Source organism: Mirounga leonina, unplaced genomic scaffold, assembly GCF_011800145.1.
Source record: "Mirounga leonina isolate KUSES-001 unplaced genomic scaffold, KU_Mleo_1.0 Mir_175, whole genome shotgun sequence".
Lineage (NCBI taxonomy): Eukaryota > Metazoa > Chordata > Mammalia > Carnivora > Phocidae > Mirounga > Mirounga leonina.
Genome location: NW_023270453.1, coordinates 32511307 through 32525442, shown reverse-complemented (window position 1 = coordinate 32525442; position 14136 = coordinate 32511307). Strand labels below are relative to the sequence as shown.

Here is a 14136-nt window from a genome sequence, read left to right as displayed (position 1 = left end):
GCTCTATTACAAAGCTGTAATCATCAAGACAGTATGGTACTGGCACAAAAACAGACACATAGATCAATGGGACAGAATAGAGAGCCCAGAAATGGACCCTCAACTCTATGGTCAACTAATCTTCGACAAGCAGGGAAGAATGTCCAATGGAAAAAAGACAGTCTCTTCAACAAATGGTGTTGGGAAAATTGGACAGCCACATGCAGAAGAATGAAACTGGACCATTTCCTTACACCACACACAAAAATAGACTCCAAATGGTTGAAAGACCTAAATGTGAGACAGGAATCCATCAAAATCCTTGAGGAGAACACAGGGAGCAATCTCTTCGAACTCAGCCACAACTTCTTCCTAGAAACATCGCCAAAGGCAAAGGAAGCAAGGGCAAAAATGAACCACTGGAACTTCATCAAGATAAAAAGCTTTTGCACAGCAAAGGAAACAGTCAACAAAACCAAAAGACACCCAACAGAATGGGAGAAGATATTTGCAAATGACATATCAGATAAAGGGCTAGTATCCAAAATCTATAAAGAACTTATCAAACTCAACACCCAAAGAACAAAGAATCCAATCAAGAAATGGGCAGAAGACATGAACAGACATTTCTCCAAAGAAGACATCCATATGGCCAACAGACACATGAAAAAGTGCTGAACATCACTCGGCATCAGGGAAATACAAATCAAAACCACAATGAGATACCACCTCACACCAGTCAGAATGGCTAAAATTAACAAATCAGGAAACGACAGATGTTGGTGAGGATGCGGAGAAAGGGGAACCCTCCTACACTGTTGGTGGGAATGCAAGCTGGTACAGCCACTCTGGAAAACAGTACGGAGGTTCCTCAAAAAGTTGAAAATAGAGCTACCCTATGACCTAGCAATTGCACTACTGGGTATTTACCCCGAAGATACAACTGTAGTGATCCGAAGGGGCATGTGCACCCCAATGTTTACAGCAGCAATGTCCACAGTAGCCAAGCTATGGAAAGAGCCTAGATGTCCATCAACAGATGAATGGATAAAGAAGATGTGATATATATATATGTGTGTGTGTGTATATATATAATGGAATATTATGCAGCCATCAAAAAAAAAATCTTGCCATTTGCAACGATGTGGATGGAACTAGAGGGTATCATGCTAGGCGAAATAAGTCCATCAGAGAAAGACAAGTATCATATGGTCTCACTGATATGAGGAATTTGAGAAACAAGACAGAGGATCATAAGGGAAGGGAGGGAAAAATGAAACAAGACGAAACCGGAGGGGGAGACAAATCGTAAGAGACTCTTAATCTCAGGAAACAAACTGAGGGTTGCTGGAGTGGTGGGGGGTGGGAGGGATGGGGTGGCTGGGTGATGGACACTGGGGAGGGTATGTGCTATGGTGAGTGCTGCAAATTGTGTAAGGCTGATGAACCACAGACCTGTACCCCTGAAACAAATAATACATTATGTTAATTAAAAAAAATCCAATGAGCATTAAAAGAGAATTTTCTCTGAAATTAGATATTGACAAGCAATTTATTTTTTTAAAGATTTACTTATTTATTTGAGAGAGAGAGGGAGAGAGCACACACATGTGCGAGCAGTGGGGAGGGGCAGAGGGAGAGGGACAGAAAGAATCTCAAGTAGACTCCTGTTGAGCGCAGAGCCCATCACAGGGCTCAATCCCACAACCCTGAGATCATGATCTGAGCCAAAATCAAGTCAAATGCTTCACCGACTGAGCCACCCAGGCACCCCAACAAGCACTTTTAGTGTGGCCATCTCTAAAAATGATAAAAGACAATATAATCTTTTTCTTCAACCAATCTGAAGCATATGATTGTAATAATCTATACAAAGACCTACTTAAAGGGGTGAGGAATTATGAAAGAGAACAGGAAGGGGGCCCCTAGACCAGCAGCATCAGCATCACCTGAGAACCTGGTGAAAACACAAATTCTTAGGCCCCAGCCCAGACCAGAAACTCTGGAAATAATGGAGCGAGCAATCCCCATAATGCACACTCAAGTTTGAGAGCCAATGATCCAGTCCAGTGCTTCCCACACATTCATGTGCATCACCTGGAGCAGGACTTTGTGAAAATGAAGATCCTAGTTCAGTGGGTCTGGGGTGGGCCCCAGAGTCTGCACTTCAAACAAGCCTCAGGATGCTATGCTGTGCTGCTGGCTTGGGGAACCACACTTTGAGAAGAAAAGCTGAAGTCCACCTGGCGGGAGAAGGTCTGCACACCGTCTTCATGTGGCTGAGTTTCCTATGGAAACTGCCCTCGATATCCGATGGAAAAAGTCCTTACACAGGTTTTCTGGCTAAGAGATACCATGTAACCTCCCATATAAAAGCTGTACTTGGGGCACCTGGGTGGCTCAGTCCGTGAAGCCTCCAACTCTGAATTTCAGCTCTGGTCATGATCTCAGGGTGCTGGGATCAAAGCCCGAGTTGGGCTCCATATTTGGCATGGAGTCAGCTTGAGATTCTCTCTCTCGCTCTCCCTCTGCCCCTCCTGTCCATTGTGCATGCGCTCACCCTCTCTCAAATAAATCTTAAAAAAAAAAGAAAAAAGCTGTACTCAACATGTACTAAATATATTTTCAAAAGTATTTCTTTCTTTTCTTTTCTTCTTTTTTAAGATTTCAAGTAATCTCTACACCCAATGTGGGGCTCAAACTCATGACTCCAAGATCAAGAGTCACATGTTCTACCAGGCAGGAGCCCTCAAAAATATTTCTTATTAAGACAACAGTAACAGCTACAAATTGTTGAAATCCAATTTAGTTGTTGTCCCATTTGAGAAAACTTTCAATTACGAGTGGACTTATGAGCATTTCAAAGTGAAAAAAAAAAAAAAAACAACCCCACACAAAAGACCCCCCATATTCCTACATCTGTCAGGTTACACTGTCTGATGAACTTTACCTCAAATCCATTAGCCACACCACCTGCTCTCCATGAAAAAGCACTAGTTTCTTTCTTTCTAAAAAATTGTTCTTATATTTACAAACACTGATGTTTCATTTGATTTACATGGGGGGGGAGGGAGGTATGTTTTCTTACAGGAGTCTTACAAGTAAAGAATTCTAGTCTAGGTGGAAGTACCTAGAAATGTTGTGTACCTTTATTTTGCAAGTCACGCTTTGGATACATTTTTTCCTGTTAAATATTAATCAATGTGCTGAAATTTCTACATATTCCCTATTTCACTGAATGTAAGACACCATCAATTCTCAGACACACTATTACTTCATGTACTGCTAAGAAAAGTTACCAATTAAAACATGACATGCCAATTTTAAGATAGCATTCCATTTTAGATATGCATCTTAAAAATAATGAAATAGCTTAATTATAAAGCTCAAAGATAGTACATAGTGAGTTACTCCTTTTCATCTATAAAGGCATGGATTTTTGCTCATTTAACAATGTATCCCCACACCTGAAAACTGCAAGTCTCAGTATCCCTGCAATTCATATTATTTGTTTCATTTTTGTATAAATATATATATATATTTTTTTTTTTTTGAGTAGTGATTTAAAAAAAAAAAGTGAAGAAAAAAAAGGAGTGACCTCTTTTTACCCTGCAACATGATACTGCTCGCTCAAAGTAATAAAAGTTAATTACTCTCAATCTGGATAATTTTCCAATCTGAAAGTATTCAATGTATCTCTCTCTAGTCAATTTAAAATACCTTATAGTTCTATTTTGACAAGAGTTTTTACTTGTTTGTTTCTAAAGCACCTTTCAAAAGTAACAAGCAATGAACAATAAACATCTCACAGCCTCTTATTCATTCAACAAAAAAATAAATTTGCTTTGCAGATTTAACAAGAATTGAAGGGATGTACAGTGTTACACTATAGCTATATATTAGTCTGAGTTGAACTTTTTGACTCAGCATTTTTGTCCTGGCAGCAAGATGAACAGTTTCAAAGGAAAAGACAATTTCTAACAAACCACACTAGGAGGACTGAGGACCTATGTGATTACAGGACATTTCAATTTTCACCTTGTACACACCTACATTTTCTAAATTCTCTAATACGGATACTAGCAAGAAAAAAAGGTTATTTAATTTAATAAGTGGTTACACTAATTTATATTTTAGTTTAATGCAGACCTTTTTAGTTATTCTACACATTATCACTGTCACATCCCAAGTCCATTCCAACCTCCTACTCCTCACTCATTCAAGTGTTTAGTTGTCAGCATTTCGAACAAGAATCTCAATGAAGCAAATTTTTCAGACAAAGGGACATAGGTACTAACCTCATCTTCCATCTGAGATTCTAGACTAATCAATGAGTGTCATGAGCCAAGAGCCTACCTTTCTGGTATGTCAATTACCTCAGAAAGAATAGGGGAAAATTTTTTTTCCCAACAAAAATTGTCAGTTAAATTCTGCCTCCTTTCCTGTTATAATTGAGTAGAGAGCGGACTGCTGTTTAGAGTAGATCTCAGGGGTGGTGGTACTGTCTCCTAAGAGATATGCTTAGATATAAAAGTAACTGGGGGACAACACTGGCATTCAGTGTTTGGGGACCAGGATGCTGGACTTCACATAATGCATGGAACAGACGCACATAATGAAGATCCATGCTGGTCCTGAGAATCTTTTAAATGTCCAGTCAGATTAATCACTATAAACTGGCATTACTTTAGAACATAATACTGAAAAGTTTTTATAAGGAATTATGGGAAAACCCCAGTAATTTAGGAGAAGGCAGCTAATGTGAGACAAGTTGAGATAAAATACATATGAAATTAGTGGCCATTTCCTCACATCACACATTGTTAACTCAACGTCGTAATACTGAGCATATCTGAACTAATGAGACATCAACACTGAATCCGAAAATTTCCATCTTTTATTCGTTATCAATGATAAGTGGTAGGAACCCAGTATTGTGCCTCAAGGTAGCAGCATCTCAAAGCTTGTGACACAAAAGGGGCCATACAGTGTAGACTGAAAATATGGTCCCCTCCATGGGGGCCTCCATAATATACTAATACTATTTATGTGTTGACTGAGTCTGTAATTTATCTTGGCATGTTATCCTTATTTCCATCTAAGCTGTTTCTCTCTTTATTATCATAAATAGGTTACCCCAACACATAGGTGTCAACCCCCTCCATTCCCCTCCCCCTCCACGCCAGCGTCCATCTATATCTTTGCTCTTTCCTTCTCTCATTTAAAAACACTGATAGGGGCGCCTGGGTGGCTCAGTTGGTTAAGCCACTGCCTTTGGCTCAGGTCATGATCCTGGAGCCCTGGGATCGAGGCCCGCGCCGGGCTCCCTGCTCAGCGGGGAGTCTGCTTCTCCCCTCTGACCCTACCCCCTCTCATGCTCTATCTCATTCTCTCTCTCAAATAAATAAAAATCTTAAAAAACAAAAACAAAACACTGATAGTCTTACTGCTCTTCAATCTAAACATCTTCATTAGAAGCAGGTGCAAGCACCCAGGACACGATCTCTTCTAGCACAGCAGTAGGCGCGAGATGTAAATGATGTGGCAATTCGTGTCATTGATTGTTCTTTTATTTCTCCCTTACATTTATTTTTTTATTTTTATTTTTTAAGATTATTTATTTATTTATTTGACAGAGAGAGACACAGCGAGAGAGGGAACACAAGCAGGGGGAGTGGGAGAGGGATAAGCAGGCTTCCCGCGGAGCAGGGAGCCCGATGCGGGGCTCGATCCCAGGACCCTGGGACCATGACCTGAGCCGAAGGCAGACTCTTAACGACTGAGCCACCCAGGCGCCCCTCTCCCTTACATTTAAATTGGAGCATCATACTGATTTTCAATTACGTGTGTACATAGGTTACACTGTTGATGAATTTCATTCCAGGGCTGTAAAGTGGGCTTTACAAAAAGTTTGCTGCAAAGGGGAGGGGCCTTGGTTCTGACAAGGTTGAGCACCACCGCTTCCAAAGAGTGCAGTCATGTGCTTAACGAAAATCAAACTTAAAAGTTTCCTTTGCTTAAGGCAAACCCTGGGCTCCAATATTCCACTTGCATTCAGCCTGACAACCCATCTCTGGCGCACACCCGCCGCTCTAAGCCCACTTCTGGTCTTATGCAGGGCCAAACAAGAGTTTCTGTCCATTTGGAGATCAGGGACCCTTCTGGGAATATGACAAAGTCAAAGACCCTCCCCCCAGGAAACTCATATAGCTTGCTGCACCCAATTCCGGGGGGGGGGGGCTGCCACACACCTTCTGCAGCCCAACTGGGGCCCTAAGAATGGAACTCGAGCCCTAAAACCCTGCGAGTGGGGGTGGGGAGAAGGAAGGGAGGCAAGGACGGGGCCGTGGGCGCTGGAGTCAGCGTGCCTGGGTCTGAACCCCCCATTCCACCGCTTCCCGGCAGTGTGACTCCCGGCAGGGCGCTTCACCTCTCTGTGCAGCCCGGGAGCGGCGCAAGTGCCCGGCAGACTGTAAAGCCTCAATAAACCGTGTTGCCGCGGCCAGAGGCACCGCGTCCTGGCGTCAACCCCGCCGCCGAAGAGAACCGAGGCGGGCCCCGGGGTCGCACCCGAGCGCGGGGACCGGCTGCGAAGGGGACTGGCCCGGGCGGCCCCGCGGCCCCGGCCCGGCCGCCCCGCCCCGCCTCGCCCGCGCGGGTCCCGGGACGGCGCGAACCGGGCGGCTCCGCTGCGGCCGCCGGGCACACCGGGGCGGCCGCCCAGGACGCGAGCCGCTCGCCGGGCCCGCTCCCCCCGCCCGGCCCTCCGTCTCCGCCGCTCTCACCCCCTCCTCAGCCCCCAACGGCCGCCACCGCCGGCCGCAGCTCACCTCCCGGGCCGCCGCCGCCGCCGCCGCCGCCGCCGCCGCCGCGCGCGATCTCGCGAGACTTCGCTCCCCTCGGCGCTCCCCCCGCCCACCCCGGGGCGCCGCGCCGCACGCGCGGACCCCGGCCTGGAGCCGGTACGGCGCGCTCCCCAGAAGCCGCAGCCCGCCGCGGGGTCAGGCCAAGCCGTGCTCGCGACCCCGCGTCCGAGTTCCTGCAGCCATTCCGCCCACGTCCGTGACCGCGAAGGGTTAAAAGCCAGGTGCGCGACTGCGGACTCCCCTCACCTGGCCGGCCGGGTGCGCATGCGCGTGCCCGGGGCCCTGGACCTGCGAGCCTTTGCAGAGGCTCAGACCGCACTGACAGCAGTAATCCTAGCAGCCGGTCTTGGAGTGCTTACTGGGCTCAGAGTAGTGTTGCAACTCCCCTTGGGTCCTCACAACAGCCCCACGAAGTGGATATTACCATCCTCCCCACTCCAGCGAGGAGAAAACGTAGGCTTGGCTAGATTAAGTAGCTCCAGGTCACACTGCTAGGAATTGGCATCCGGGGTTGTCTGACGCCCAAGCCAAAGCCCCATTTTTTCGCCTCCATGACAACCCCAGGCCCTGGCCTTGGCCCTCCTTTGGCTGAGGGCGTTGAGTCTCATAAGCCCGTCTCTACGTCCCTCCCAAGGTTCACCAAGGTGAGAGGAGGCAGGAGATCCTGGGAGGCCCCCTGCTACAGTCTCTGTGGTTTTACAGAGCTGCTGTCCAGAAAATGCTTCTCCGCATTACATGAGCTCCCTAAGGCCTCCCTGTGCCAGGCTCAGAATAGGGGCCCTGAAAACTATGTGACTATTTATATTCTTATATTCAGTTGTCTCCTCTTTACAGTGGTGGCCTTTTGATTGTAGAGAGCACAGTAGAATGGGACACAGGACATAGATCTAGAATACACAGATATTAGGGCATGCAGAGAAAGGTGTGTCTTCTTCCCAGGGGTAAACTCTTAACATTACATTATTGTTTCTTTTTTTAAATATTTATTTATTTATTTGAGAGAGAGAGAGAGAGAGTAGAAGGAGGGGAGAGGGAGAGGGAGAGAATCCTCAAGCAGGCTCCCCACTGAGGGTGGAGTCCTACCTGGGGCTCACTCCCAGGACCCTGAGATCATGACCTGAGCCGAAATCAAGAGTTGGGCGGTTTAACCAACTGAGCCACCGAGGCACCCCTATATAACTGTTTCTAAAGCAAAGGGGCTCGCATTCATTGAGAGCATTTCCAGGTTGCTACCAATATTCTTCCAAGTTAATTCTTCATAGGAAATATTCTTCATAGGACGATGAAGACTGGAGGAGATGGAGAAACTGGCCTGAGCTCCCATAGTGAGACAGGACATGGATCTAAGCCTGAGTCCAGAGCCCAGTACTGCCTGGCACCTAAGTCCCATGAGTGAGCATGAGCTGGTTCATGTGGGCCAGCAAATGGCCATAAAATCCAGAGCCTTGGAGGTTCTAGCTACTCCTTCACCTTGCATCAAGGCTGTGCAGGTTTACCCAGCCCACCTGACAGTCACATCAACATCAGCAAATATTGGCCTGCCCATTTTCCAACCCTCCAGAAACAGGGCCGTTCTCTGTAGATCAGAGGTTATGAGTGCCCCTCCATGTGCCAAAATCACCCAATCCACCTGATGGAGGAAGTGAGAGAAGCAGGGGAAATCACATCAGATGGGCAACAACAGGTGCCAAGCACTGCTCCAAGTACTGTCCATTCATTAACCCACTTAATCCTCCCCAAAACCCCATGTGGGAGGTATGGCTGTCCTTGATTCAGATACAGAAATCAAGGGGCTAAGAGGGGAGTGAAGTTGCCCAAGGGTACACAGGTAGTAAGTGGGAGGGCTGGGGTCACACGCCAGGTTGGTCTGTCCCCAGAACCACAGACTTTGGACTCCGTGACTAACAAGACACGGCCCCAAATGCCCGTGTCTCCATGAAATTGAAAACCAGGAAATCCCCTGAGATCAGGGCTCTAGTATATATATGACACTGTATGTTCTCCTCTGGGTGGACTGTGCTTCAGTATTCTCGTCTTAAATAAGGACATAGAGAGGTTGTTGGGAGGATTAGCCAAGTTAATATGCATGAAGCATGTAGAAAAGTGCCTTGCACTGATTAATCTCTCAGTAAATTATAGCTATTATTACCATAAGGTGCGATGTCTGTGATGTTTTATTCTGTCACCATCTCCCAGTACAGATCCCCGATCAAGTTGGAGGATATGACCTTATCTGCTCAGGCATGGGAATAAAATTAGTTCTAGCAAAAAATACATGCTCTTTAATGGACAAAATGACCCCCACACCCCCCCCCCCCCCGATTGTGGAAAGAGACCAGACACTCCTGAAGTTCGGATGCACTCTCTCTTCCCTGTTTTCTGGGAGGCTGGAAGCCAGTTTTATAAAAGGCTCCACTTATAGAGGAAAAGCTACCCAGATATTTTTAAGTTGTTGGCAAAAGCAAAAAAAGGAAAAATAATCTGAGACTTCTTAAGAAAATTTCGGTGAGGTTGGGGATTAATATAACCACAGTGACATCATGACTGGGGAAAGGGTTTTTACAGGAACTGAAGCTGCCACACACTCAGGCCATTGTACCCCAATCAAAGTAAGGTTTCTACTCTAACAAAAGGCATGCCCCACGTTCCCATGAATGGCAATGGCTTACTATGGAAATAAGCCTCATCGGTGAAGGGTTGGACACAGCAGCGTCCATAAAGCGCTTTACACTTGGATAGCACAAAAGCAAACAAACAAACATTCCAGGGGTGATTCTAATATGCACACCTCTGAGGTATTAAAATGCCTTCTGATCCAGGAAAAATTTTATAATGCGATTTGTCTAGTGCTGATTCGTTCAATAAAAACTTATTAAGCATTTAAGCGTCAGTTACTGTGTTAGTAGCCATCAGCAAGACAGGCCAGTCCGTGCCCACATCACATGTATGGCCTAGAGGAAGAGACAGGTGTCAAATAATTCAACACCAATGGGTGTTGAAATAAATGGGTGATAAATAAAATGAAAAAGAAGAGCAAATGACTAAAAAAGGAAAAAAGGCAGGATGGGTGGAAGGATAGGAAAGAACTTACCTGAACCGAGTTTTGAAGGACGCATCAAAGGGAACTAGGCAAGGGGGAGAGGGGAGATCATTCCAGAGATAGGGACAGACAGCATGGATCAGCAAGGGGTAGGTAAGTTTTGGGGGCTGGGAAGGCAGGGTGGACTGGGGCCTTAAGAGGCATCCCAGATCTGTGAGTACCATGAGCATGTGGGGACAGCGGAGAGCAGGAAACCCAAGTGGAGACGGAAGAGTGCGGTGAGCTATGACATTGGTCCCCACATATACATCCTGCCCTGCTGGGCAAATCCAAGCTCATTACGGGATCCTACCACCTCTGCCCCACCAGTGCTTGGTCAATGGTCAAGGACGGGCAGGTGGTAATGACACAGCTGTCATACTGCTAGTCAATCTGAATTTGAGGAAATATCACATTAAAAGTCCTGGCACCCCAGAGTAGAAAGCAGGATGCAAATCTCCTGCCTCCCTTGCAACTAGGACAGGGGATGTGATGTAGGCTCCGCCAGCCAGACACATCACATGAGGCTGAATCCGATCCTGAGCCTCAGTTCTGTTGCAGTGACTGGTGGCTACAGCAGCCAGTTTGGGGGACAGCAGCTGCAGGGTAGAGCTCCCGATGGAGAAGCTACACCAGTGCTGACCAGTGAGAGCAAGCTCAGGCAGGGTGGTGGTTAGCTCCTGGGCCCAGGCGTGCAGTGTGCTTTGGGGCATTTTTCCTAGATGCTTAGCCCCAGTCTCTCTTTTCTCCAGCCCTCGCAAAGATTCTGTGGGGGTACCTAACATCCTTTATTATGTTCCCCTCTCTGCTTAAACCAGCTAGCATTCCCACCAAGAACACTGACCCCTCGCAGGCCAAAGCCAAGTGGAGCCTAAGAGACTCGGAGACAGACTCACTAGGACAGCAGCGAGGGGAAGTTTCTCGGCTGTAAGGGAGAGTACCAGAAAGCCAGCTCACTCTCCCGCCTTCTGTGGAAACTGTGTTGCCACTCACAGCTTTACCCACAGCTGCAGGATAAGATAGGGGCTACCTGGCAGAGAAACAGAGAAACCAAAGATCTTGGGTCCTTGACTACATCGCCAAGCTGCTGGACTGACCCCAGACCTCTAAGGCCCTGGATGTCCCCTTCCCTAAACTAAAGCATGCGTGGTTAAATCAACTCGCGTTGGCTTCTCTGTTCCTTGCAGCCCAAACATTCACAGGGGTGTGATCAGGAAAGGAGCAGCTTATGGGGAACAGGTGTACCTCTTCCCTGGCTGTGTCAGGAGCCGCCCCAAATCCTGACCAACTTTTCACCTCTAGCCCTCCCACCCCTGCACAATATCAGTCCCACTCAGATAAGCGCTATCTGATTCCAAACGCTTTATTCCAGAAGACACATCCTTCCTGTGCCCTTTCCATCCTTTGGCTCTCTTGCTGATGGGCACATAGTGGTTCTGTTACTTGCCCAGCTCCTACCGTTGGTATGTGACAGAGCTCAAGTTCTGGAGGCAATCCAGATCCCAGACTTCTTTTAACCACTAAGTTTAACACCATGCATCATCCACCCTCATTACAAAAAAAAAAGGGCTTTAGCCAGGAAAAGAACTAAAAATGAACTCAAATCCAGTTCCATATTTTCGATCTCGCCCTGAGCAAGCTTTTGAAGTCTCACTTTGACGGGGAAAATGAAGTTGATGGTACCAGCTTCCTAGAGCCTGGGCATCATCTGTGCCATTCACCCGTGACCTCTGGCTTCCCACCTTGTGGGTACGTGCAAGATGGAACTTCCTGGTCCGCTTGGGTAGGGTCACGTGACTAGTCTTGGCCAAGGAGTGTGAGCAGAGGGAGTAGATGTCACTTCTGGACTGCTGCTCTGTTGAGCGGAGCCCCCGGACAATCCATCGTGGACATACAAGGTGAGCAAAACCTAAACTTCTATCATTTTAAGCCACTGCGAATTTGGGGTTGATGGTTGTCATAGCATGGGTTAGTCTATCCTGATTGATACACATGGTGTGGTCATTTGCTCATTTGTTCACTCAAGAAACACTTTTCTGCTATGGCTCAAACACCAGCTGGATGAGCAAGGAAGCTCAGGCAGGGGTCCTGAGGATTCTGGCTCACTGGCTGGGGTGGGGCCCTGGCCTCTGCATTTTCATGGGGCTTCCCAGGGATTCTGATGCACTGCCGAGGTGGAGACCCTTGCATTACTAGTGGCTCACCATGGGATAGTAGAGGGGAACAGGGTCTCTACCACTGAGGACCACACAGACTGCTATTTCACGCCTCTGTGCTTTGACTCATGCTGGTCCCTCTGCCTGGCATGCCTTCCCTCCATGCCTACCTCCCTGCTTCCAAACACCAGCCAAATCTTCAGATACTCGGTTTGATGACCTCACCCTTGGTGCTGGGATCGTTCCCCATGGCATGGTCCTACAAATAGCTTGCATGTGCCTCCTCCATTAGATTGCAGCCTTGTAGAGGTTGGGGTCTTGGTGGCTCCCTTTCTCTGGGCCATCCGACTAGCGCTGTGGAGGTGGGGAGAGACTTATGCATCAGTATCAGCCATAACCACCTGCATATACAGCTCAGCAGAACCAAAGCCCTACACTTACGAGACAGACCCTCCCAAGAAGACTACCAGTAAAGTATCTCAGAAAGCAGCTTTGGGATTCTAATTCAGGCTCTGCCACTTTGCAGCTCTGTGACCACAAGCACCATATTTAATCTCTCCTGAGCCTCAGTTTCTTAGATGTCAAATGGGACTAATGACAGTACCTGCCTCACCCAATTGTGCGAATTCAATGAAATAGAAGAACTGAATTAAATTTCAGCCACATTTATCACTGTTACCTTGACTGTCACTGTCTCATTATTATTCCCTGCTGCCACTACTGAGCATGCCCCTGTAACTATCATTATTAATATTATTACTTACCACATGCTCCCTCCCTTCCTGCCAACCCTAAGTGACTTTGCTAAGCATTCCCTCCAAGAATGAAGAGTATTCTTGGAATTCTCGAAGTGAGTTCTTCATTGTCTCCTTAATGGTTCAGTGCCCACAATGGTTTAGCACCCCTTGTACCTCGGGGGAAGCTGCCCAGCTGCCAATATCAGGCTACCTGGATAGAGCTAAGAAAATATGGGCTCTCCTGAGGCTCCCTCTCTCATGGACTTGACTTCCTCCTGCTCTGGAGTACTCTGGGTTCATTCCTGGTCAGCCCAAGCACTGTGAAGGTAGCCTCCCACCCCTGGCTATGGGAGTGGCAGGATCCCAGTCAAATAGGCCTGTGGGCTTCTGCAATCACTGATAACACACACACAAAATAATACCTGGAACGGGCTTACTTCTTTCTTCCCAGAGGGAGCTAAAAGAGTCAGGCTTTTGAGGTTCAAATAATAAAAGCTCTGTATGCCATCAGAGTGAGCAACTCCTGCCCTCCTTCCTTATCTTCCTATATCTGGAGCACAGTGGGCAAAATTTGGGTTTTCAAGAAAACATTCCTGAGGTTTCATGCTGAACAACTCCAAGCTGGTATGAAAGAACAGAAAAACAAAAATTCCCCCACACCTGAAGTGTTACAAGGACAGGGGACTGAGGGAACAAAAACCAAACCTCAGACAACAAAATAAAGGAAAGAGTAAACGAGGTTTTTCTGATGGAAATGTTTCTGAAGACCCAGCCATGAAAGTTTTCTGCTAAAGATCCGCTTTCAGGTGAAAGTTCACAAGGTCTGTGAAGAGGGAAATAAAGATGGGGAGTCAAAGGAAAAGAGAAGAGCATGCATTTGGGAACAGGAGGAGCAGAAATCAATAAGGAGATAAGAAGGCAGCCCCAAGAAGCAAGGTGCTTTCAGAAGCAAGGACAGCGGTCAAGGGAAGAGGACCACTAGACGAGCATTTTCTCCAGAGGGCTAGAGCAGAAAACAGAAAAACTACCTTTTTCTCCACCCCCCCCCCCCAAGACTTTGTTGATAGACAGCTGCTCAAATAAATTTGTATCCCCATTGCAACTGATTCATTTGGCTGGAACAATAAGCTTACATTCCAGAGCCTGGGCTGACCTCATGCACCCTACTGCCGATAAAATATTAAGTATGTAATTAGTGCTTTTTGCACTAAGAAGGACCATGAAATCTGCTGGGTTCTTTTCTGTCTAGCTTCCGATGGCAGCATTCAGAGTTGAATGTTGTGTTCTCATGCCAGCCATTTCCAGAGGAGAAAGGAAGT

At 47.0% G+C, this 14136-nt stretch overlaps 1 protein-coding gene across 2 annotated transcripts in view; it reads right to left on the bottom strand.

Annotated features, from left to right (window-relative positions):
• Positions 1-14136, bottom strand: part of MRTFB (myocardin related transcription factor B) — a 271910-nt gene that overhangs the window by 185199 nt on the left and 72575 nt on the right. Inside the window, exon 1 of one of the 2 annotated variants that reach the window (XM_035022303.1) lies at positions 6810-6839. The exons of the other annotated variant lie outside the window; for it this stretch is intronic. The gene's annotated coding sequence lies outside the window, so the exon portion shown is untranslated. Of the gene's footprint in view, positions 1-6809; positions 6840-14136 lie in introns of those variants that run through there. 2 annotated transcript variants of the gene reach the window in all.